At 43.9% G+C, this 25,268-nt stretch overlaps 1 long non-coding RNA gene across 1 annotated transcript in view; it reads left to right on the top strand.

The window, feature by feature from the left end:
* The window catches only part of LOC134295384 (uncharacterized), a 72,175-nt gene that overhangs the window by 9,090 nt on the left and 37,817 nt on the right, over positions 1–25,268 (top strand). The window contains exons 2-3 of the long non-coding RNA XR_010001934.1: positions 3,828–3,886; positions 4,916–5,013. This is a non-coding gene — a long non-coding RNA (uncharacterized LOC134295384). The remainder of the gene's footprint in view (positions 1–3,827; positions 3,887–4,915; positions 5,014–25,268) is intronic.

Below are 25,268 nucleotides of genomic sequence, written 5' to 3'. Positions count from 1 at the left end.
ATCTGGAAAGGAACTGAATCTTGCTGACTTGGGAAAAAACCCAAGTCTTCTTCAGTTTGGTCAGCAATGGCTGCGGGGTCAGGGGCCAAAGGTGCCTGAGACATCACAGAAGGTGAGAGGAGGAAAACTGGGGCATTTGAAAAGCAGCCGAAAAAATGGAGAGGCAGAGGATTAATCAGGACAGTTCATTTCAACTAAAGACAGTAGGAGCGCATGTGTGCTGAAGTTGTCCTTAGTAATTTTGCATAACATTAGCCTTAGTCCCCTTCCACACAGCTGAATAAAATCCCACATTTTCTGCCTTGAACTGGAATATATGGCAGTATGGGATCAGATAACCCAGTTTAAAGCAGATATTGTGGGATTGTGATGGCTGGATGGCCATCTCTCGGGGGTGCTTTGAATGCGATTTCCTGCTTCTTGGCAGGGGGTTGGACTGGATGGCCCATGAGGTCTCTTCCAACTCTACTATTCTATGATTCTATGATTTTCTGTCTTGATATTCTGGGTTATATGGCTGTGTGGTAGGGCCCTTAGAGAGTAGGTGGGAGGTTCTACTCTGAATTCACGTGAATGTAATAAATCAATGATTTCATATTTTGCCTGTGGAAAGACATTAACCGTTTCTCAAAAGTAAAGATATGCTTAAACCATGTATAACAGCAATGTAGCATTAATCTCAATATCTGAGAGCATCATTGTGCTACTGCTCCATTATGGGTGGCTTCAAAATGACATCATTTTCATTCTTCTGAAAAGTTCTCCTTAAACGTATTTGTAAGCCCACCATGGTTGATAGGCAGGGGAAGGAGAGAGGCTGAAAAAATTTCTGTTTTCCCCAACTTTATTCTCCATGTTATGTCTTCCTTATCATACATCACTGAAAACATTACTGAAGTCTAGAATGAGGGGGCTTTGTCCTATGAAGCACTATTGATTTATGTGAAAAGTCAACAAAGGGGTGCAACCACTGGTGGATGGAACCATAGCCAAAGTGAAATTTGCAGCATTAGATGATTAAATTACCCTCTATCTCTCCTATCCCTTCTTACTAATACAAAATAAACAGACAAAGAAGCAAGTTCAAGAAGGGTGATCTCAAGTCCTAAGGGAAACTTAGGGCCCTTCCACACAACCATATAACCCAGAATATCAAGGCAGATAATCCACAATACAGTGTTTCCTCACTTATCGCGGAGGTTACGTTCCACGACCACCTGCGATAAGTGAAAATCCGTGAAGTAGGGACACTATATTTATTCTATGTGTGGAGGAGAGCAAACAACAGACCACTTACTACAATACAGTCTGTACTTTATTTTAGCAGTTACAATATACAGTACACTGGCAGAGAAGAAGAATGAAAGCTAAATAACCCATTTTTATTTATTTTTATTGAAAACCTTGCGAATCAGCAAAAATATCATGATAAATATGTACATTAATATTAATTGAAAACCCGCAAAACAGCGAGGGAGCGAAAAGTGAACCGCAAAGTAGCGAGAGAACACTGTATCTGCTTTGAACTGGATTATCTGAGTTCACACTGCCATATAACCCAGTTCAATGTGGATTTTATACAATTGTGTGGAAGGGGCCTTAGAGTATCCAGACAGTCAGAAGTGTACAGGGTCACATATTTTTATGTCAAGAGTCACAAATTGCTTCTACATCTGAAAGAACAATTGTGAGCATTTATTCTCTTTTCATAAACTAGGACCTATTATGCTGTTAGTATAGCTATAATAGGGTTTCCAGAATTTAAAGACTAGGTAGAGAAATATATCTCTAACCTACCTCCTAAACTGCATTTTCAAGACAGGTTATGAAAGTTTGTGAACTGGCTCTGTGGAGTAATCCCTTTCCAAAGATGATTGCTTTTTTTGGTTCTGTTCTGCTATTGTTCCATTGGGTTTACATAGCCTCACTGAACCTGGAGCATCTCTCAACTCCAAATGTCCAGACAGCAGCACCTTTGAAGAGTGTTTACTACTTATTTCACTAATATTCTACTGATATGGTCACTAGAGAAATACAGCATTGATGAAAACATAAACGCAAAATAATCCCTTTAACTGTATATATCAACTGGAAGGAAATTAAACCTGTGGGAAACAACCATCTCTACAAAGTGTGAAGAAATCAAAATGGATTCCTAAGATGCTGGTAATGTTCATAAATGTAATTGCATCCATGTGGATGAACAGAATAAGGCCCAGTATCCTCCTCTATGTAACACCTGACAATCTTCTGTACATGGAGAGGAGGAATATATCCACCTGTGAGCTTGACATGGCAGAAACAGAACAAAACAGGCATATCTTAAAATGCCATCAAACTCATATTACTCATATAACCTTGGACTGTGTCCACATTACACATTTAAGAAGTTGTCACCTCTCTCAAATACTTGTTGTCAGACATAGTATTACAAGTACTCCATATGTCATCAAGTCAAAACAAGCCACTGCCATGTCTGCATACTTCTATCTAGCCACTTCAGCAAAACTTCTTTTTTTGTTGTTGCTAAAAATAGGTTTCACTTCAGTGCCTGTCATTCCTTTACATGTATATCAATGGTGCTTTTGTTAGCAGATGCCACTTGAAACTTGAAGAGCTGTGAAATCAAACATTTCCATGTGATCCCCCTGATTCTTGCCACTTGGAACAATACGTTCATGGTTTCAATTATCCTGACAAACCTCACAGGAAACTGAGTTGTTCTAATATCATCTTGGCTAATCCTTCTGTAGTTTTAAAATGGAAAGTCTGGAAATGGGCAGATAGGTGGACCTAACACAATGATGTTTGAAGTAGGCATTGACTTATTGGAACAGATTAAATAACTGTCTATTGTAGTTTATTATCTTGTCTCTGTGCATGGCCATTCCTGTGATTCACAGAAAGCTTCAGAGTTGAACACTGCCTCTCTGTGAATGGAATTTTCTTTCCTTTTTCATCTTCTCCAGTTATTACTCAAGGCACAATGACTGATACCATGAGGCTTTTGTAATTGGAGGTGGTAGGACAGAGTAGGATACGATATGGAAGACAGGTAGTTAAACAGGCAGGCAGGCAGACAAATGATAAATATAGATGTAGATGATATCAACACATACATACATATTACAAGAAGGGATGAAGATTCTAACAAAATGCTCACTATACCGAGTTAATTACGCACCACACAGGAGATTTGTGTTATAATGAACAAGATGAACACATGCATTCATTATCACATACAACAGTGGGTTTTGTACCCATAAGATAAACAGTTCAATAGAAATCCACTATGTGAGCTGGTTTCTTTGGTACTGGAAACTGGTTTTATGCAATTCCCAATATCATCTTAGGAAAACTTCTTAAAACAAGAATAACAATGTCCACTATTCCAGAAGAATCCACTTTTAATAGCAGCACAAGACCGGGGGGGGGGGGGGATGCCTGTTATTGCTGCAGATAAACATTGACAATAGAAACAAACTGCAGGATTCTGCAGGAGGCAGCCACAAGATTTCAACTTGGACACACATTCTTTACTTACTCTTTAAGCTCAGTGCTCCTAAACCCATGTTAACTACATGCTTCAGTCTACATGCCTGGAAGGCAACTGAAAAGTTGTTTCAATGGTGTACAGATTTTGTTAATAAGTGACAGTGCATTAAATTTCAGACAGAAATTGATTCTAAGAAGATGGTATGGGTTGCTTAAAATTGTACCTCAATCAAATGAAAAAAATGTAGGTTTTCTGAATTTACAATCAATCCTCTGCATTTTCTGGTTAAACTTCTGTGGATTTGATCATTTCATTAATATGTTCTGTTTAGGACATCTGGTTGAAGTTGACCACAGAGTTTCCCTGGAGGATCAGATGTTTCCTATAAAGGTATTCTCTCAGATTTTTTTTTAAAAAAAGCATTTTTAAAATCGATGGTCTCACCATTTTCATGGGGGATTCTATGCCCCTAAACCCCGCAAAAGTAGCAGGGTTGCTATAGTTGTATTTAATAATACAATGGAATCAGGAGTGACTGTTGAAATAGTTTTTATAAATTAACTAAATTCTAGAAGTGAAGCACACATTAAAATATGTTCATATGTTACATGGTGATTCTTGATAATAAACAGATTTTAGTGAAATCAGAAAACCCAATAAATTATGCAAATTGGTATTGTATAGTTATGAAAAATGAGTTCTTCCTGTGAATTCTTTATAAAAATGCAGACAACCTTTATATGTATGGCTTTATACAGTAATTAAAATAGTTTTGAACCAATAAAGACAGGAATTCAGAGAATAAGAGGAAAGCCCCTTTGCTTGGGGGTCTGCTCATACATCCTAGATGATGTCCAAATAAATGATTTATAATTTGCCAGCAGCAGCTAATTTTGTAATAACAAAAACTGAGAAAATATTGAAATATTACAAAATAGAGATTGAATAAAGGAGTTTTTGAAAATATATTTTTTTCTGTTATGGTTATTAAATACATCGGATTAATGGATAAAAAAGGACCTCGTCATACTAGTGTAGGCATGGGCAAACTTTGGCCCTCCATTTGTTTTGGATTTCAACTGTTAGGAATTGTGGGAGTTGAAGTCCGAAAACACCTGGAGAACCAAAGTTTGCCCATGCCTACACTAGAGCATGGATCCACTTTAAATCTGGTTTCTGCCTCTAGCAGAATTCTGGAGTTTATAGTCTAGAAAGGGGCCTGTAACTGCTGAGCCAGACAGATCCTGGGGCCCCCTAAACTACAAACCCCAGAATTCTGCAGGAGGCAGAACCCGGATTTAAAGTGGATCCATGTTCTGGTGTGATTAGGCCGTAAGGACCATGTTAGCCTTAAGGGTTTCTAGGTGTCTAAATTATAGGATATTTTACACATATTTCTCTCTTTTTTCTCTCTCATAGAAAACTCTCTAGAGGAGGTGCTCTTTTTCCCCTCTGCAAACCTTCAAGATTGTGGCAAGACATGAGAGAAAGTTGCTGTTTTAAGAAAGACTGTAGAGGTAGATGAAGGAAATTTTGGTATTTTCTTTGTGATGAGAAAGAAAGAAAGTGAGAGAGAATCATTAGATTGATGGGCATGTTATACTGAATTAGAAATGAAGAAAAAGTCAAAATACTATATTACATAATTTAATAATTATATTTATTGCCACATAAATAATAAGACTTCAATCAGCTGGAACACAAACACAAACTTAATGCATTTTGACACAGAAGTCTTCATCAGAAGCCTAAAGTTGTAACAGCAAATCTGTTTTTTATTTTAAAAAATAAATCAGAAGTCAGAAATTTCTAAATAAATCAACAATATAATCAGCAATGGTATTATGTATTAGTATGTGCAGAAAAGGATCCCACACTGTTCTTATCTGTTTTTCCTTACCATTATTTCTGGTATGATCTGTTTTTTGTTACAGGAAATTTTGTATCTTTTTTTTCCTTGTAAAAAAGATTATAGCAAAATGGAGTGGGGAAAAACACATAATGATAGTAATGAAAGAAAAGCTAGGACATGAATCATGATGGGATACAATGTGCCCCAGATATAATATGGGTTACAATTTGGTATTTCTTTGAAACATCAGTTGGTTGCAAATCTTTGAAGTGCTGTTAGGAGAGGATCACTCCTTTCAATATTGAACTCAGCTGTACGTTGCCAGGACAATTATAGCCCCACTTTAACCCCAGTGTAGAGTCCTGGGATTGGTAGTTTCATGGTTTACTTACAATTCTCAGCCACAGGTCTGTAATAATACAATTTAAGGGAATGGAATAGAGATTTTTAAACATCTTGCCAAACCACAAATCCCAGGATTTGATAGATGAAGCCTTGGCAATAAAGGTGGTATCAAATGGATATAAGCCGCCTTGAGTCCCCCTTAGGGTAGAGAAAGGCGGGATATAAATAAGGTAAATAATAAATAAATATAACAAGGATGTGTGAGCATACCCCTTACAGATTTTGCTCCCTTACAACCACTGGAATACCACTGTCACTTTGTATCAACACCAGTATAACTAATATCTAATGTTATAGCAATACCACTTAAGTGTTATACCACTTAAACTCTAGTGGTCATAACTGTAAACTTTAAAGCAGGACATGCCTTGCCTACAAAAGAGAAACAGTGCAGTACAATCTTGCCATATCCTGAGAAAGGACACCAAGTCATAATGTAGGGTTCTTCCCCAACATAAGGCATGATGGGGGTAGGAGACGGCCTGCACAGCTTAGGAGGTCAATGTGGCAGTTAACGTTTACAAGTTAGAGAAAGAGGAGAGAGTTGTTGCAACATGGAAGGAGAGGAGGTGTCAATAGCTGCTCAATCTCAGGAGGTGCACCAAATTTGTGCATTGGCCTCAGAATTTACTGGATTTTTGTGAGGAGGTAACTTAAGGAGAAAGGGAAATACAATGGAGAACCTTCAATGTTAAATGCTCCATGTGGTGTTGTGGAGAAGCACTCCACATCACAACATACCACTTTATTGCTAGTACCACTTGTAATTTGCCAAATGGTCAACTGATTCTCTCTGAGATAGGTTAAAATTGTGTCCATAAGGTTTTAAACTTAGAAAGTCTTCCTATTGTTGGCATATTCTGAAAATGATAATTTTCTCCAGGGAAACCATTGAATGGACATAATTATCTGATGCACAACAGGCATATTCATTTAAAGATTTCAGAAGTGGAGTTGTGCATGCAGCGAGGTTACACATGGATGCCCACTGCGCATAGATGCACATTTCACATGAAAATTCACATTCATACTTGGTTGTGCATTCATTTGTGCACTATCACAAATCACAAACAAGACACCTTCGTACAATTGCCATTTAATTCTGTAAGCATAAAGATACTTCTTGTCTGCTAAATGTAGGATCTGTTTTCATAACTATGACATCTTTTTAGCAGGGGATTATTACAAAAGCTGAAAACAGCAATACTTTCTAAGTACTTCAACAGCATCACCTGATACTGAGTACCTGCCAGCCACACAGTTCTAGACATTTTTAAGAAGAGTGGATATCAGCCATAATTCACAAATTTGAATGATATTCAGCTGAAGCATTTTCTTTCCTTCTTCAAACTAATGGAAGGTCTGCCTATATATTTATTTCCCCACTTCAAGGACATCAATTATTTTTGTGCCAAGTGTTAGAATGGATGCCATCCTAATGAACTCTGAAAATGTGTTCCTGACAAAGCAAATGGAACACCCGGCTGTCCTTGATCCAAACATCAAGGAAACATCACAGAAAGAGGGACCCAGACAAACCATCTGTCCAAACTCAACAGGTTTACCCTGTGCACAAGGATGCTCAGTCCAGCATGCAGAGACAGTCAGATTGCAAGGTTAGGTTCAGCTGAAATAAATGATGGGAATGAATGACCAGGTAGAGATTACAAATGTGGAGATTATGGACTGCTGCTATTCGTGGTGACCCTGAAACACAATTGACATTGTGTGTGTTGGGTGGGGGGGGGGGGGTTGCTGAGGACCATTTCTCATGTGATATTTATTTTGTACTTGGGCACAAAGAGCCAGGAGGATCAAACAGAAAGAGTGTGACACTGTTTTCCCTTGGAATGTGTTGCAGAGGCAGAAGAAAAGGTGAATCTTTTCCTTCATGTGTGGGAGTTGCACAGGATGGATACTAGATGGATCACTCAGCCCTTGCATAGAGAGTTGGCATTTTGGTTTGCTGAGTCCAGTGAAGTTTTATGTCATGTGGTATTTGGTGGAGGGGAAAACAGCCTTAAAATGATCAGGCAAAATTGAAGGTTCCAATGTAATTGAGCCCCTTCAGAGATTATAAATCAAAAGCATAATACAATATGGTCCCACTATCCATGGGATCAGTACCTGCCATTTCATTTACCCCCATCTGACAAAATACTGTTGAGGGTCCGAACTATAGGTTGAAGAAAACACAAACAAATTTGTATGCACATAGCAAGTATCTTATTTGTAGTGCAAAAAACCATGAAAGAACAATACAATATTTACAATGAAGGACAATTTTAGCCAACATAAACTTACCAGTATTTTTGTGGGAAGTGTTTGCCTGCTATGGGCATAGTCAAGTTAATTAATTAATTAATTACTTAATTGTATTTATATTCCACCCTTCTCACCCTGAAGGGGACTCAGGGTGGATTACAATGCACATATACATGGCAAACATTCAATGCCATTAGACATACAATATATAGACAGAGACAGAGGCAATTTAACATTTTCTGGCTTCATGAAGGTATGCTCGATTCTGGCCACAGGGGGAGCTGCCACTTCATCGTCCACTTGTCCTTGATGGTAGTACTTCCTCCTTCTTTTCCGCATGCTGTTGGCAGTTTTATGGCGTCGTAAATTAGTTAAATTAGCCTCCCAGCATAAAGCAGTACCTAGAATTTTCTACTCAACAGATGCAGCTGTTTTTTGAGCTGCTTAGGTGGGCAGCGAGCTAGGCTATTAACGGTTGGGAGTTCAACCTGACCTGGGCTTTGATCCCATGACTTCTAGGTCAGTAGTGATTTATGGCAGCTGGCTACTAATCAGCTGTGCCACAGCCTGGCCCCTTAGGGTTGTTGTTTGTTGTGTGCCTTCAAGTCATTTCAGGATTAGGGTGACTAAGTTTAACATTTGGGTGGTTGCTGGGTACATGACATTGGAGGGCTACATCTGACCCATGGGCCTTTTTTGGGGACCTCTGTTCTATGGCATGCATCCACCAGAAGCTGACCATAGAGCCACACCATATAGGTTAGTGGAAGTTGATCAGAGATCATAAATGTGTTGTGTCTAGGCATTTCTTAAGCCCTTCAGTGAAAAACTATGGTATGCTACACCAGAAGTCATTCATTAAGTAAGGTTTGCTATTGTCTGTGCTTTTCAATAACCAAAATGAATACAGAAACATGTCTCCTGGGGATATGAGGATCATACTGTAAATGGTCATAATGTTGCTACTGCTTTCATGGTTTTCAGATTGTTACCAGCTTTAAGAGGACAATTGTTTTAATGGTAAAAACATTCTTGTAAGTAGTCAACATTAATTACAGTCTGCCTGCTAATATCACCCTCCTCTCATACTGTAGTTTTGGAGTCTTTAAACATGTTTGATCATAAATAGTCACACTTCCTCCTTGAAAGAAGAGGAAATTATCAGGTGTGATATCAGGGTTTTCAAAACCATCATCCACATACCATAGGAGGCATTTGGGAATCATCGTGGGATGCTTTGTTCTTCACCTGACCTTGAATGAAAGAAGCTGTCTTTGGCATGATTTCTGACTGCCCTTACTTGCCAATTTCAGTCAAGAACCTTGTATTGGCCAAATATGGAATCAGAAGAACCCAATGAAAAATCTTCATTTCCTGTAGCCATTTTGAACTTTGCTGAAAGGCCCTCACACTGAGCTCAGCACACCACAGATCCTTGGGGTTTATGGTTGGCTTGGAACTGGCATGGCTTGCCAGCCCCATGAATAAATTGCACATCAGCTGGCGATGTGCAGAAGATTGCCATTGTGCCTTTGGGGCCTCTTGAAGCCTCACTTTGCATGCTCTGGCACAGTGATTTCTGATGCCATGCAAATCTTTCCATATGCTTGACAGCTCCCTAAGGATGCATTTCTTTTCACAGCACTGGCAAATTTTACTCAGGGACAATTTGCTTGTGTATTTGGGGATTAGCTGGATTGTTTCAGCATGACTTCTATGAATCTTTTTTTTTTCATCATGGACTAATTGGTCACGTACCTATTGATCTTTATCCAGTAGAAAACAAACAATAGCTATAAGATTTAAGTAAATAGAAGTTGATAGATCCCAAAAAAAGATCAGAAATATATCAGTGGCATCTAAACTGACTGTCAAGTGCTTAGGAAGGTGATCTGTGGAGTGGCCACAGTAAAAAAAAAAAAAGGTCATTATATTATCAACAGTGAAAAATAGATATATCCAGAGATAAAAAATATTTAGTCACTGATGTATAGTCAAACAGTACAAGTCCAATTATGATTATGTTTATCTTTAGCTAGTGATGTTTGGACATCCCCGCCTCTCCTTTGTCTTGCACTTTCATTTATGAAAGACTAGGGTTCTAAAATTGCATGGAAATGTTACACTCTTAGGAGCAATCTCCTTGCCACATAAGTTAAACTCACAATACGTGAAAGGTACGTGAATCAAATGGCACAGATGCCAAATGTACCAAAAGGACAGGAAATGGAATCCTTTCCATCACATATGCTTTCTGTCATAGGAAGGGGAATGCCTACTAGAGCTTCTTCCCTCTCTCCTTCCAAACCTCATATAAAATTTCCTCAATGCTGAAAAAAAGAATTAGGAGTTTATTCACATGAGAAAGGCATGCCTATTTCTCTCTGTAAAAACAAAACAAAACAAAACTTTACCAATGTTACATAATCTACACAGAATAAACAAAATAGCCAAAAGGTTGCATTTAATCATACTATTTCCTATGCCAATAGAAATTTTAATGACGTTTATTAACTTCTTGGTTGCTGTTTCATTCTGATCTAATTAATTATTAGAGTGATTCTTGAAAAGTTTACCCCTATGCCTCCCTTTACACCTACAGGTGGATATCAACCCCACTCCACTTGATGTAATAAAATTTAAAAAATTGTTTGGGGTGTTTAGAGAGGAGACTCCACTGGCTCCTAGCAGAAAAGAGTGAAACAATTACTCCTATTGGTGGTTCATGAGCATTGAGGAACATTAAGTAAAATCAATTTGGGTCATGTGGCAAGGCCTCTGCAGAATATCATGAGAAATGGCTTCCGTGAACTTATAAATAAATATGAATTTAAAGTCTGAAACATTTCTTGTGCCTCTCCTCTTGAACCACTATTGCCATGTTCCTGAGGATCACACACCACTGTTTGAGAATCACGGAGTTACCATTTTGGTATTTGGCAGATATTTAAAGTAGTGCTTCATTAACCCCTTCCTCTTTGTTTCATTGCTAATTGAGATAAGTGGCCCATTCATGTTTAGATGATTCTACTGCCATGGTGAAATAAATACTCCTAAACTACAAACCCCACAATTTCAGACGATGTTGTCATGGCAGTTAAAGTGGAACCATTGCACATGGAAGGGAACTTGGTTTCCAATACTAATTTTCTTAATACTGATATTTGCAAGAATTGTGGAATTTATTACTGCTGACTGCCATTAAGTTGACCTTGACATATGACAAACATATGAATGAGAGACCTCCAAGTCACACTATCCTCAACAGGCCTGCTTAGTCTTGCAGACTCAGGTCTGGCTTCCTTGATTGAGTCTAGCCATCTGGAATGTGTTGGGATGCAGTTGAACAATTCACCATAGAATGAATATTTCTATGTGACTAGTCTTGCAATTGCAAAACATGGTTTCAAAAGCTTTTAACCTATGTCTGTTTATGGTATTGTAAAGCCTCCCAATAACTAAAGTCCTTCAAGCAAGGGACACATAGCCTTATGAGAGAGAAACTCATTTCTCAGTTTGGCAAGAAATGTGTATTTTAAGAATTGGCCTTTAACAAGGGATGAGCAAATCTGTTAATTTTGGCTTCAAGGTTTCTCCTTTTTCCCCCTCCCAATTCCCCAATATTGGGAGCAGTAGTAAAAAAAACAACTTTCTAAACTCTAATTCTAAATCAAGATCCAACGTGAATACTGCAGACTTCCCCATTCAAATTCTCACCTTCAAACAGAGGAAGCTAATGACCCTAATGCCACTGGGACAGTTAATAAATCTACTTCTGTTCTGAACTTTAAGAAATTAGGTGAGATGCTGAACCTATTTTGGGGATAGGGTCCAGTATTTGTGATGGTCCTTTAACTCAGACTGAAACCCAGAGTGGATTGACATAAAAAGCAACAGTTGTCATCACCTCCACATCATAAGGATCTGCACCACAGATCCCTTTTTGTTGTACACATGTAAAACATGTTAATGGGTTTATCAGTTCACCCCCTCTCTATTTACTCTTAAACCTTTTTTAAAGGTAGATATGAGGCTTTTCTAAATTTGTTTGAAAATGCAGCCTCCTTTCCTATTTATGGTTTTCCCTTTTCTGTTTTTTTATTCTAAGTTTTTTCCTGGCCAAAAGCACACTTCCTTTTTATTCTCAATATTTTGAAAAGCCTCTCCCACTTCTGTCCTTGGGGGATATAGATGTATTCTTTCTTTGCTCTTTGTACTTTTCATGCATAACTGCCCACCCACCGCATGCTGCCTGTATGTCCTTAAATTATGGAGAGCGGACACTTACAGCCACTGTGGCTGGTGCTCTTTCTTCACGTCCCTCTGAAATGATATGTGTTCACAAGCAATTACAGAACTATGGAGTCAGAGAACTGTTTTTTCTCAGGGATATCACTTAGTGGCCTGAAGACAAAAAGGAGGAAGGAGGACAATGCGTGCTGTACTTTTCGTAACAGGATGTCCTTCAAGAGGGCAGAATTCGGCACCTTTAAAATTATGACTTTTATTTGGCCTTTCAGAGATGAACCAAGCACAGCTGTCAACACAGACTGTAGTCTTCATTGTAAAGACGCTTTGCTCAGTCTGTCAGCTGTAAACAGCTTAAGAGACATGTCATTCTAGTATTATTACAGCACTCTAAGATTTGTTTTGAGACAGGCTTGTACTTTTTTCTTCCTAGAAAAGGCTTAGATATATAGATGACATGGGTTATTTACAGCATTTACTGCAAAATGGTATGCATTCTTTTGTCTAACTATGAAGCAGTACCATATGAAATAAAGAGTGAGGAGTGTAACCCATTATTATAGGAGGATAGAAACTTCTGGTCATCTCCTAACCTGAAAGAACTCCCATGGCTTTAATAGTGGGGTAAGGACAAGTATAACAGACCAGCTTTTCTTACTATTGTAGGGCAGGAATGGGAGAAGCCACCTTGACTGATATACTTCCAGGCACAATGGCAAATGTTGTAGAAAGAAGATATTGATTCGGCTGCCTCTAAGATTAAAGTATTTTGGAAAGTGGTCTCCTAGATGTCAAGAATTTGGATTCCTTATTATATGTGGTATTGGCAGATATACTTGAAAATGTGTTATTGTTTGTGTAAAAAAGTCCTTCCTTTCACAATTAATAAATTATATTCTAATATGAAAGAGTATTTTGACAAGAAAATAATCGTACTCTTGGTCTTTTAAATTCTGAAAATTAACTACTGCTACATACTTGAGATTCATGCATTACATTAGAGGATCAGGAAAAAAGAGATTGATAAGGTATTGCAAAAGTAAAATATGATGTAATTAATGCTAATGATCAACTGTTTCTCATAGGAAAGGGTACATTAGCATTAAAAGACAATGAGTTGTTTAGTGATGAGAGGAGGGAGAATGAAATGATACACTTTTCATGTCAAATCTGGAGTAATATTCATGAAATGTGCTTTGCCCAAACATGTACGTGCTATAGGTGCCACTATATTTAGTCTGTTTATACAAAATTGCTGCCACAAGGTATCTGAGAAAGTGCCACATTTTTTCCAATGCAAATAAGCACTGAATATGTGCTGTGGCACGCTGGGCTTGTAAGAATGACTGTTTACAGGACGTGCCTTCTGTATGCCCAACGGGACGCTGGGGTGCCTCAGCTGAAGGGTCCCTTAGATTTCTCAACACAAGGTTCTAATGAGGCTCAAAATAAGTTCAACAAAGTTCTTTATTTGGGCTTAAATCTTCAAACAAATGCTTTAAAACTTTGGAAAACTGATAGCTTTCTCAATCTGCTATCAGAGGCATGCAACTGTTGGTAAACTGTTCCTTTTTTTCCTTTGGGAAATCTTCTGACCCCTCCCTGGGCAATCTTTCTCTACCCTGCTGGCGTGAGGCCCCTACTCCCGGCTCCAAGCTGCGTTATGGATAGCCCAAGTGGTCCCTTACCAGGCAAGGTTGCTGTGGATTCTGTCAACTGCTCCACAAAGGTTGTAGGAACTGTGCTGTGGAACCATTCTTTTATTCCCCCAGCAAAGCTGTGAGAAGTGAAGCTTTTGTGCAGGTGGGAAAGAGAATCCCACACGTCCTGCTATTAGGCTTCCAACAGTGAGACTGGGCAAAATCCCCTCTTTCCCTCCAAAACCCTGGGAAAAGGGGCGGGTCTAACGATTCCTGACGATGATTGCCAAGTTGTTAGCCCTATGATTGCAGTCTGAGAGAAGCTACCTTACAAACTATTAATGCAAGAAAAGGCTTAAATCTCTTGGCACTGCCGTGCCAGCGCAGTATAGCTATTAGGCTTGCTCAAATAATTCGTTTTCCCCGTTTACCGTTATTGATTCGTTATTTTCGGGTTTTTTGAAGCAATATTGAATCTTGGTTGTCCACACGCCTGGATATCGCGGTTTCGAACCGCGATTGGCCGTTTTCCGTAATGGCGCCTTTTTTTTCGTTTTTAAAAAATGCTTTGTCAAATCATCCAAACTTTTTTAAGTCCACTGGGGCAATCTAGTGTGTTGTTTGCACCTTGTAGCCAATCAGAGAGCACGTTTAACCAGGGGGAGGGGCTGGTAGGACGTGCTTAATGAAAACAGCGTGCACACGCCTCGTGGCTCAGTCGCACTGGGAATTTTGGAGAGGGTGGAAGGGTAGATTAGATTTTGGTGCAGGCAGGCAGGAAACATTGCTGCGTCACAGCATGGCTGTGTGAAGACCAGGACAGGAGAAAAGGTGGGGTGGTCTGTGGCTGAGTTTGGTGGTGTGGGTCTTAGGTCTTTCTATTTCTTTTGTTGTTGCAAAGGGCTGTCCTGTGGGTGTTTTTCCTGTTCAAAATACAACTCCTTTGGGGGAAAGAAAAGGTTCCCTTTGTGCCTTTCCCAGTCTCAAACACCTCCAGGGCTGCCTGTGTGTGTGTCTGCCAGGGACGCTTTGCGAAAGAGTTGCATATCCCATACTTTGCTGTTCAAAATACAACTCCTTCGGGGGAAATAAAAGCTTGCCTTTGTGCCTTGCCTTCCCCAGTCTCAAACACCTCCAGGGCTGCCTGTGTGTGTGTCTGCCAGGGACGCTTTGGGAAAGAGTTGCATATTCCATACTTTGCTGTTCAAAATACAACTCCTTCGGGGGAAATAAAAGCTTGCCTTTGTGCCTTGCCTTCCCCAGTCTCAAACACCTCCAGGGCTGCCTGTGTGTGTGTCTGCCAGGGACGCTTTGGGAAAGAGTTGCATATCCCATACTTTGCTGTTCAAAATACAACTCCTTCGGGGGAAATAAAAGCTTGCCTTTGTGCCTTGCCTTCCCCAGTCTCAAACACCTCCAGGGCTGCCTGTGTGTGTGTCTGCCAGGGACGCTTTGGGAAAGAGTTGCATATCCCATACTTTGCTGTTCAAAATACAACTCCTTCGGGGGAAATAAAAGCTTGCCTTTGTGCCTTGCCTTCCCCAGTCTCAAACACCTCCAGGGCTGCCTGTGTGTGTGTCTGCCAGGGACGCTTTGGGAAAGAGTTGCATATCCCATACTTTGCTGTTCAAAATACAACTCCTTCGGGGGAAATAAAAGCTTGCCTTTGTGCCTTGCCTTCCCCAGTCTCAAACACCTCCAGGGCTGCCTGTGTGTGTGTCTGCCAGGGACGCTTTGGGAAAGAGTTGCATATCCCATACTTTGCTGTTCAAAATACAACTCCTTCGGGGGAAATAAAAGCTTGCCTTTGTGCCTTGCCTTCCCCAGTCTCAAACACCTCCAGGGCTGCCTGTGTGTGTGTCTGCCAGGGACGCTTTGGGAAAGAGTTGCATATCCCATACTTTGCTGTTCAAAATACAACTCCTTCGGGGGAAATAAAAGCTTGCCTTTGTGCCTTGCCTTTCCCAGTCTCAAACACCTCCAGGGCTGCCTGTGTGTGTGTCTGCCAGGGACGCTTTGGGAAAGAGTTGCATATCCCATACTTTGCTGTTCAAAATACAACTCCTTCGGGGGAAATAAAAGCTTGCCTTTGTGCCTTGCCTTCCCCAGTCTCAAACACCTCCAGGGCTGCCTGTGTGTGTGTCTGCCAGGGACGCTTTGGGAAAGAGTTGCATATCCCATACTTTGCTGTTCAAAATACAACTCCTTCGGGGGAAATAAAAGCTTGCCTTTGTGCCTTGCCTTCCCCAGTCTCAAACACCTCCAGGGCTGCCTGTGTGTGTGTCTGCCAGGGACGCTTTGGGAAAGAGTTGCATATCCCATACTTTGCTGTTCAAAATACAACTCCTTCGGGGGAAATAAAAGCTTGCCTTTGTGCCTTGCCTTCCCCAGTCTCTAACACCTCCAGGGCTGCCTGTGTGTGTGTCTGCCAGGGACGCTTTGGGAAAGAGTTGCATATCCCATACTTTGCTGTTCAAAATACAACTCCTTCGGGGGAAATAAAAGCTTGCCTTTGTGCCTTGCCTTCCCCAGTCTCAAACACCTCCAGGGCTGCCTGTGTGTGTGTCTGCCAGGGACGCTTTGGGAAAGAGTTGCATATCCCATACTTTGCTGTTCAAAATACAACTCCTTCGGGGGAAATAAAAGCTTGCCTTTGTGCCTTGCCTTCCCCAGTCTCAAACACCTCCAGGGCTGCCTGTGTGTGTGTCTGCCAGGGACGCTTTGGGAAAGAGTTGCATATCCCATACTTTGCTGTTCAAAATACAACTCCTTCGGGGGAAATAAAAGCTTGCCTTTGTGCCTTGCCTTCCCCAGTCTCAAACACCTCCAGGGCTGCCTGTGTGTGTGTCTGCCAGGGACGCTTTGGGAAAGAGTTGCATATCCCATACTTTGCTGTTCAAAATACAACTCCTTCGGGGGAAATAAAAGCTTGCCTTTGTGCCTTGCCTTCCCCAGTCTCAAACACCTCCGGGGCTGCGTGTGTGTGTGTCTGACAGGGACGCTTTGGGAAAGAGTTGCATATCCCATACTTTGCTGTTCAAAATACAACTCCTTCGGGGGAAATAAAAGCTTGCCTTTGTGCCTTGCCTTCCCCAGTCTCAAACACCTCCAGGGCTGCCTGTGTGTGTGTCTGCCAGGGACGCTTTGGGAAAGAGTTGCATATCCCATACTTTGCTGTTCAAAATACAACTCCTTCGGGGGAAATAAAAGCTTGCCTTTGTGCCTTGCCTTCCCCAGTCTCAAACACCTCCGGGGCTGCGTGTGTGTGTGTCTGACAGGGACGCTTTGGGAAAGAGTTGCATATCCCATACTTTGCTGTTCAAAATACAACTCCTTCGGGGGAAATAAAAGCTTGCCTTTGTGCCTTGCCTTCCCCAGTCTCAAACACCTCCAGGGCTGCCTGTGTGTGTGTCTGCCAGGGACGCTTTGGGAAAGAGTTGCATATCCCATACTTTGCTGTTCAAAATACAACTCCTTCGGGGGAAATAAAAGGTTGCCTTTGTGCCTTGCCTTCCCCAGTCTCAAACACCTCCGGGGCTGCGTGTGTGTGTGTCTGACAGGGACGCTTCCTGATTTTCCCAAGCCAACTTTGGGAAAGAGTTGCATATCCCATACTTTCCTGTAGAACTGGAAAGTACAGGTATCCCCTTGTAAATAAATAAAACTAACTAAATGTTATAGACTACGCTTTTGCAACAGTATATTGGCCAGAATATAACACGTTGCCAATCAAGATTCAACAAATATTTCCCACCAGTAACACAACACCTTACCATCATCCCTTCTGTTACCTGAAAACACTCCCCTTGTCATGAAGCGCTCAGCTGTACGCGGGTCTGGGGGAGCAAGTCCTGGTAGTGGTCAAGCCACGGCCAGGACACTGTGGGGGGCCAAAAAAGTTAAGGTGGGTCCCATACGTCTGGAACGCCGAACTATGGGAGTGGGTGGACTTGATGAAGAACCAGGCTGTTCTAATGCAGACAGTTCACAGGCATCCACCCGGAGCCGGCTGTCGCATGGAGCTGAGACAACTGGACGATCATTGGAACATACAGGTGTTGCCGTCCTGGAACTACAGGTGGTGGATAGTGAGGATATAGATAACCCCACCCCTCCACCAGCTACTGACAGTGAGGAGGAGGTAGAGGAGGTACTACCATCAAAACGTAGACTTTCTCATGCTGCTGAAAGGGTGCCCACGACTCCCATCTCTGAGGGCGTCGCCACAGTGGCTGTGGGGAGGCCAAGGTCATTTATTTGGGACCATTTCCATGTCCACTCTCAGAGTTCTACTTTGGCAGTTTGTAGACACTGTGGGGCAAACATCAGCAGAGGCAGAGACACGAGACATCTTGCGACCTCGGGGTTGAGCTCTCACATGAAGCGACACCATCCCTCCATTTCGCTTGGAGGGGGAACTGCAAGCCCTTCCAGTGGCAGCCTTAGCACGCAAAGTTCACCAGGTGAAGATAGTGGAAGGCGGACACAGTCCACCATGGAGGATTGGGCCATTCCATTACCCAGAAAGAAAACGGGGGAAACATTGCTCACACCCCAGCAGATAACCCAAACTGTGGGAGAGATGATTGCCCTAGATCACCATCCCTTCCGCCTGGTAGAACAAGAAGGCTTTGTACGCCTTATGAAACGACTGTGCCCCCGCTACAAAATCCCCTCCCGTCACACCTTTTCCAGAAAAGTAATCCCCGGCTTGTACGAGGGCTGTAAGGAACGCATTATCCAGATGTTGCGTACCGCCATGGGAGGACACATCCATTTTACCTCTGATATTTGGTCAAGCTTGGGAGGAGGCCACTCCTACCTCTCTCTCACGGCACATTGGTGGGAGAAGGAAGGCACTATGGATACATCCCATCGTTGGGCACTCCTCGCATTGGAGGTAGTTGATCGTGATCACAAGGCAGAGACCATCTGCAACTATCTGGAAAACATGATGGGGGAATGGATGCAGTGTAGGCCGGAAGAAATGAGGAGGGGCTTTATGGTGACGGACGCAGGGAAAAATATGATCAAAGCGGTTGAAAGTGCCGGGTTTCAGAATGTGTCCTGCATGGCCTACTTGCTTCACAATACCGTCAAGGAAGGTTTAAAGAGCCAGGAAGAGCAGTCGGGCAGCAACACAAACATCTCCCTGCTGATCGAGCGCTGTAGAAAGATCGCGGGCTACTTCCACCGGAGCATCAAGGCAGCCCGGCAGCTGAGAGACAGGCAGAGCCTTGAAGGCCTCCCGCAGCACAAGCTGCTCCAGGACGTCTCGACTCGGTGGAATTCAACCTTAAAAATGCTGGAACGCATGGTCGAGCAGCAGAAGGCGGTACACGGCATCTCCCTCACTTTGGTTGCGCCTGTTAGCAAGCTTGTTCCAACTAAGCAAGAGTGGGACACCATCTCCCAGCTAGTAGACGTACTAAAGCCATTCAAACATGCCACTGAGACACTTTCGGAATCAAAAGCTCTTCTGAGCCAGGCAGTGCCCATGGTCTTGAGGCTAAGGAGGCACCTAGAAAGGCTTGGGGCCGGTCGAACAATGGACTCCCTGGCTGGACCGCTGACACCGCCGGTCCAGGAGGTGGTGAGGAGGTTGTCCTTTGCTGTACGGAAACGGCTAGAGCCACTTCTTTCCAGCAAGGTCCATATGCTGGCGGCCTTGTGTGATCCACGGCTAAAGTACAACGTCTGCCCAAAAGACTTTACCATGTGGAAGGCCCAACTTGTTGACCTTGTGAGGGAGGTCTTTGCTGCCAGGGTGGAGGAAACGGCCACAGCGGCCCCTCTTCCAGAACTGCCTGTCACCCCAAGCACTAGCGCTAGTGGCGAGATGGAAAGTCCCGCGGAGCCGGTAGGGGGTTGCCGTAGGGATACGGATCTCCAGCCGCGAACAGGAAACGTTTTCTTTGCAGAGACGGTGGCCATACTTGCCTGCTCTGAAGAATCCTCTTTGCTGGCTTCTGCTCAAAAGGTAGACTCGGCCGAATGCTCGGTCAACAGGTACTTTGAGGAGCCTCCTGAGATAATTTCTTGTGATCCATTGTCCTATTGGGCTTCACGCGAACACATGTGGCCGGATCTGTCGCACGTAGCCCGCCAGTTCCTCAGCTGTCCTCCCACCAGCGTCCAGAGCGAAAGGGTCTTCAGCATAGCGGGAGATGTAGTCACGCCCCACCGCAGCTTGCTGGACCCTCAAACAGTTGAGAAACTTGTTTTCCTGAAGGCCAACCTTCCTGTGTTGAATTTCCCAGATTTGGATTTTGAGGCCGACTGCTCCTAGAGCAACAGTTCTCCTCCTTTAACCAACTCTGCTTCAGAGTAACTTTGGCCAATTTTTTGGGCGTCCGGGCGGGGGGGTGGCCCCTTTGGACTCTGTCCAACAACTCTCTCCTCTATCCTACAATGCTTTCCTCTCTCTTTTCCCTTCCTTTCTCCTCTTTTTCATCACTCAACGTTGCCCCACTGACGTTTTTGGGTTCATCCATCTCAAGGGGCCGTTTCACGAATCATGTAATCATGGAATCATAGAAAAGTAGAGTTGGAATAGAACTCATGGGCCATCGAGTTCTCCCCCAAGACAGACGCAGGAAGTTTCATTCAAAGCATCCCCGACAGATGGCCATCGAGCCTATGCTTAAAAGCTTCAAAAGAAGGGGCCTCCAACACAGTCCGGGGGAGACAGTTCCACTCCCGAACAACCATCGCGGAGAGAAGTACTATCTTTCATTTGTCCCTGTTGAACTTAATATACTTTTGCCCCATCTCTGTATTCGGAAGTTACAAAACGTTTTCTCTCATGTAATACTGGCTCTGTAGAGGTTGAACGATATTCTGTGGAAAATTAGACCATAAAAGCCAAGGTAGATAATGCTTCCTCTTTGTGTTCTGTTCGGATTTCATTCAATTCCCTTTTTATTTGGGGGGGGGGGAAATATTACCATCACGAGCCATGACTGTTTGGTCTTCTACAGATCCTCGCAGCTCCTGTACAGAAAGAGCACTGTTATATTTGATGTGGATACTTCAGATAATCATTTCAGGTGTAGGAATACGCCAGACTCTCACTTTACAGAGGTATACTATCTGTCCATCTGAACCTTTGAGGATGTCTTTATCCACTGGAATTACTACACCTCGACTTGGGACAGAACTTCTCTAAATTGTCATCTTTCAGTGTCCCATTGTCTAGAGCGGGTGTGGTTGCCGCAGTGGTCATGGGACGGCCGCCTTTGGGTCCCCTAGCCCTCTGCCCGCTTACGCGGAGGGTGCCTTTATAACTCGGAGGGGGGAATCATCAAAGACAGTGGTACTCCTCCGCCTTTGCCAGCATTTCTCCAAATGGTTGTCTAGTGTCCCTTCTCCTTTATATGCCGTGGTCTATGCTGTGGTCGTTAAACGGCCGCTTTTGGGTCCCCTCCCCCTTTGACCTGGCACGCAGAGGGTGCCGTTCCCCCTTCAGGGCGTGTTCCTTTGCGGCTGCTTGCAATGTGTGGGCGCAGGTTACCCAGAGTGGGAACTGCCTTTTGCTGGCTTGTTGGCAGGACGATAGAAGAGGTACACGGCCTTCCCCTGGGGTGGTGGGGTGTTGCTGTGGGTAGAGGCTTAAGTCGCAAAAACAAAAAACTTTGTGGGAGGGCCGTGCCGAATTCTCCGGGATGCATGCCGGCCAACTGTGGCCGGCTGGCTCAGGGTGGGGTCTTTGCTGCCCTTTGTTTTTTTCCCTTACTTTTCTTTTCTTTTTGCTGCCTCTCGGACTACGTGACGCCAGACTCTAGAGGTATATGCCCTACCCCCTTCAGGGCGTGTTCCTTTGCGGCTGCTTGCAATGTGTGGGCGCAGGTTACCCAGAGTGGGAACTGCCTTTTGCTGGCTTGTTGGCAGGATGTGATGAACCATGGGCCTTGTAGTCCTGCTCAGGACATTGTAATTCCTGATGAAGATGAAAACTTGGGTTTTTTACCTTCCCAGTCTGAACTGGATTCCTCTCAGCCAGATCTTTCCCAGGCAGATCTGGGAACCTTGCACCTGCAAGAAAGTTGTGCCCCAGAAGTATGTCAAACAACCCCAGAGCCTACTTCTCCCGTGTTCTTGCGCCGGGAGTTTTGTAAACAACAGAGAAGTTTGGATTCAGCTTCGCGCAGGAGTGCGAGGATAGCAGCTAAGAATGTTGCCAATTAACACTGGTTCTCGTGAGAATCTTTAAGGAGTTTAACATCTGGTCTCAGAGTTTAGCTTTCGTTTCTGATTCCCAGAGAACCGCTTTGGTGAGAAAGTTGGACTCTATATAGGTGTTTTGCCCGCGTAGCAACTTCGCGGAGTCAATTCGTCAGCCTACGGAGCGAGTCGTGTCTGGACAGCGCGTTCCGATTCAAGCCTCGCTCATGCTCAAGCCTTGCCTTGCTATCCAGCCTTCGCCTTGCTTCCCAGCCTTGTTTACCTGCGGACCTTGCCTTGTTTCCCAGGACTAATCCTTGCCTTGTTTCACGGATTTTACCAAGTTATTCCACGGACCTTGTTCTTGTTCTTAGTTACCTTGTTCCACGTTCAAGCCTTGTTTCTAGTATCAAGTTATTTCCTAGCCACGCTCAAGTTTTATGGACTAAAGGACCTTGTCATCTCCCCTCACTTTGCTTGGCAAAGTGAGTGTTTCGGTTATTGGATTACAACTTTGGACCTTAATATTTCATATTGGACATTATTTCCTTGGACTAATTTTGACCTTTCCTGAAAGGTCTGCTTCTGGACTATCTTTTACATTTGCTTTTACTAACTTTATATATTTTCTTAATAAAGATATTAGATAGATTCTGGCTTCTGCGTATGGTTATTGGTGCTCTGTAGCCTGGGTCGTGACAGTTTGACTCCGCCACCCTAAGCACCAATTAACCTTGGCCAGAATGTCTACCGGAACCGTACCCGGTGGGCAGCCACTGAGCTACACCATCAGCAAGGACGAAGTGGATCGCATCCGCGACAGACTCAACGCCCAGGATGGAGAAATAAAGGGCTTGCGGGAGCGCGGAATCCGCCTCCCGGCCATGGCGTTGCCTACCAAGTTTACTGGAGAAGCTTCCAAGGTTCATGTTTTCCGTCGCCAATGTCAAGCTTATCTAGAGGCCCGTGATGCCGAGTTTCCCCAAGAAGACATCAAAGTGGCATGGGTTTACAGTCTTCTAGACGGGCCAGCGGCCAACTGGGCGACGGCACTGTTCGACCAAGCCTCTCCACACCTAAGATCAGCGCAACATTTCTTGGACCACCTCAAGGAGACTTGGGGAATCGAGGACAATTTGGAGGCAGCCGGCCACAAACTCCGTCGCCTTTTCCAAGGAGACAGACCTATGTCTCAGTATATAGCCGAGTTCCGAGTGCTGGCCCACAACACCGGCTGGAACGATGTAGCCCTCAGAGGACAATTCCGGGAGGGTCTCAACATTGAAATGCTGGAAGAAATCTCCAAGGTGGATCCTCCCCAGACCCTCGAGGCACTCATTGATCAATGTTTACGGGCTGAAGTCATGATTGCCAACAGGAAACAGTGGGTTCGAGGCCAGGGCAGTAGAGCCGGGGCAAAACCCCCCGCTCCCGTCAGCGTTCAGCCACGTCCAGTGTGGAGACCCCCACCGCCAACCCCATACCCCAGAGGAGGCGAGGAGGTGCCGATGCAGTTGGGCAATGTGCGTCCCAGACTAGATGCCGCCGAGAAGGCCCGTCGTCAACGCTTAAACCTCTGTTGGTACTGCGGGAACGGGGGCCACTTCGCCAGAGAGTGCCCAGCCAAGGGGAAGCCTGCCGCCCGGCTTGCGGCGGCGTCCTCCACGGAGACGAAGACGTCTGAGCCGACTGGCACACAGCCGGCGGGGGAAGCCAACGACCGGGTGTAGAGAGGCTCGCCAACCCGGTCAAAAAATCCATTCAAGAGCCGCCAACCGGGGTCCTGTTCCTTCTCGTGGTCACATTATGGTCAGCAAAAAGGGGACCCGTCATGATCCACGCCATGATAGACTCTGGAGCTACCAACAACTTCATTGATAGAGAGTATGCCGACTCTCTGGGATTACAATATCATGATTTCAAGAATGCCCGTGTGGTGCAAGCCATAGACGGCCGCCCCCTCAAGACGGGCCCCGTAAGTCAATGGTCGGAACCCACCAGGATGTGGATAAGAGAACATATGGAAGAGATTTCCTTCTTTGTTACCGAGGTTCCCCATTTCCCTGTGATTTTGGGAATTCCATGGCTGACTCTCCACGACCCTAACATCTCCTGGTCCAACAGAGAACTGCAGTTTGCTTCACCGTACTGCCAAAACCATTGCCTCGTAGCCAAGGTATGCCATGCCACAGACACCGAGTCCATCATCACCTTGCCAAAGAAGTACTCCGAGTATTGGGATGTATTCAATGAGAAAGAAGCCGAGAAATTACCCCCACATAGACCTTATGACTGTGCCATTGACTTGGTGGAGGGGGCCCCGATCCCGCGAGGGCATCTCTACTCCCTGACTGAACCAGAGCAAGAAGCTCTCAGGGAATTCCTAGAGACAAACCTTCGCAAGGGATTCATCAGACCCTCTCAATCCCCAGCCGCCTCTCCAGTGATGTTTGTGAAGAAGAAGTCAGGGGAACTACGATTGGTGGTGGACTACAGAGCATTGAACAATATCACCAAGCGGAACAGCTATCCCCTGCCCTTAATCTCGGATCTACTGGATCGGCTTCGAGGAGCCAAGGTTTACACCAAGCTGGATCTTCGGGGGGCTTACAACTTAGTTCGCATCAGGGAAGGGGACGAGTGGAAGACCGCCTTCCAGACCAAATTCGGATTATTCGAGTCCCGAGTTATGAATTTCGGTTTATGCGGAGCCCCCGCAACGTTCCAGCATTTTGTCAATGACATTTTTCAGGACTATCTGGACAGGTTCTTGATAATCTACCTGGACGATTTTTTGGTGTTTTCTAGATCACAATCAGAACATGAGAACCACGTCAAAATGGTGTTACAACGATTGCGGGATCATGGACTTTATGCCAAACTGGAAAAATGCGCCTTTGATCTACAAGAGGTAGATTTCCTTGGTTACCGCATCTCGCCTTTAGGGCTCTCCATGGATCCAGCCAAGGTTTCAGCAGTATTGGAATGGCGGGCGCCAACTAACAAGAAAGAGGTGCAGCGTTTCTTGGGGTTCGCGAATTATTACCGCAAGTTCATTCCAGATTTTGCCCACTGGTCTGACCCAATCACTAGCTGCATCCGTGGAAAACAGCCCTTCCGCTGGACTGATCAAGCAGAGAAAGGGTTCCAGCAACTAAAGAAATTATTCACGTCCCAGCCAATTCTACAGCACCCAGAT

Source organism: Anolis carolinensis, chromosome 1, assembly GCF_035594765.1.
Source record: "Anolis carolinensis isolate JA03-04 chromosome 1, rAnoCar3.1.pri, whole genome shotgun sequence".
Lineage (NCBI taxonomy): Eukaryota > Metazoa > Chordata > Lepidosauria > Squamata > Dactyloidae > Anolis > Anolis carolinensis.
Note: the sequence above shows the minus strand (reverse complement) of the source record. Positions and strands in the feature narration are given on the sequence as shown.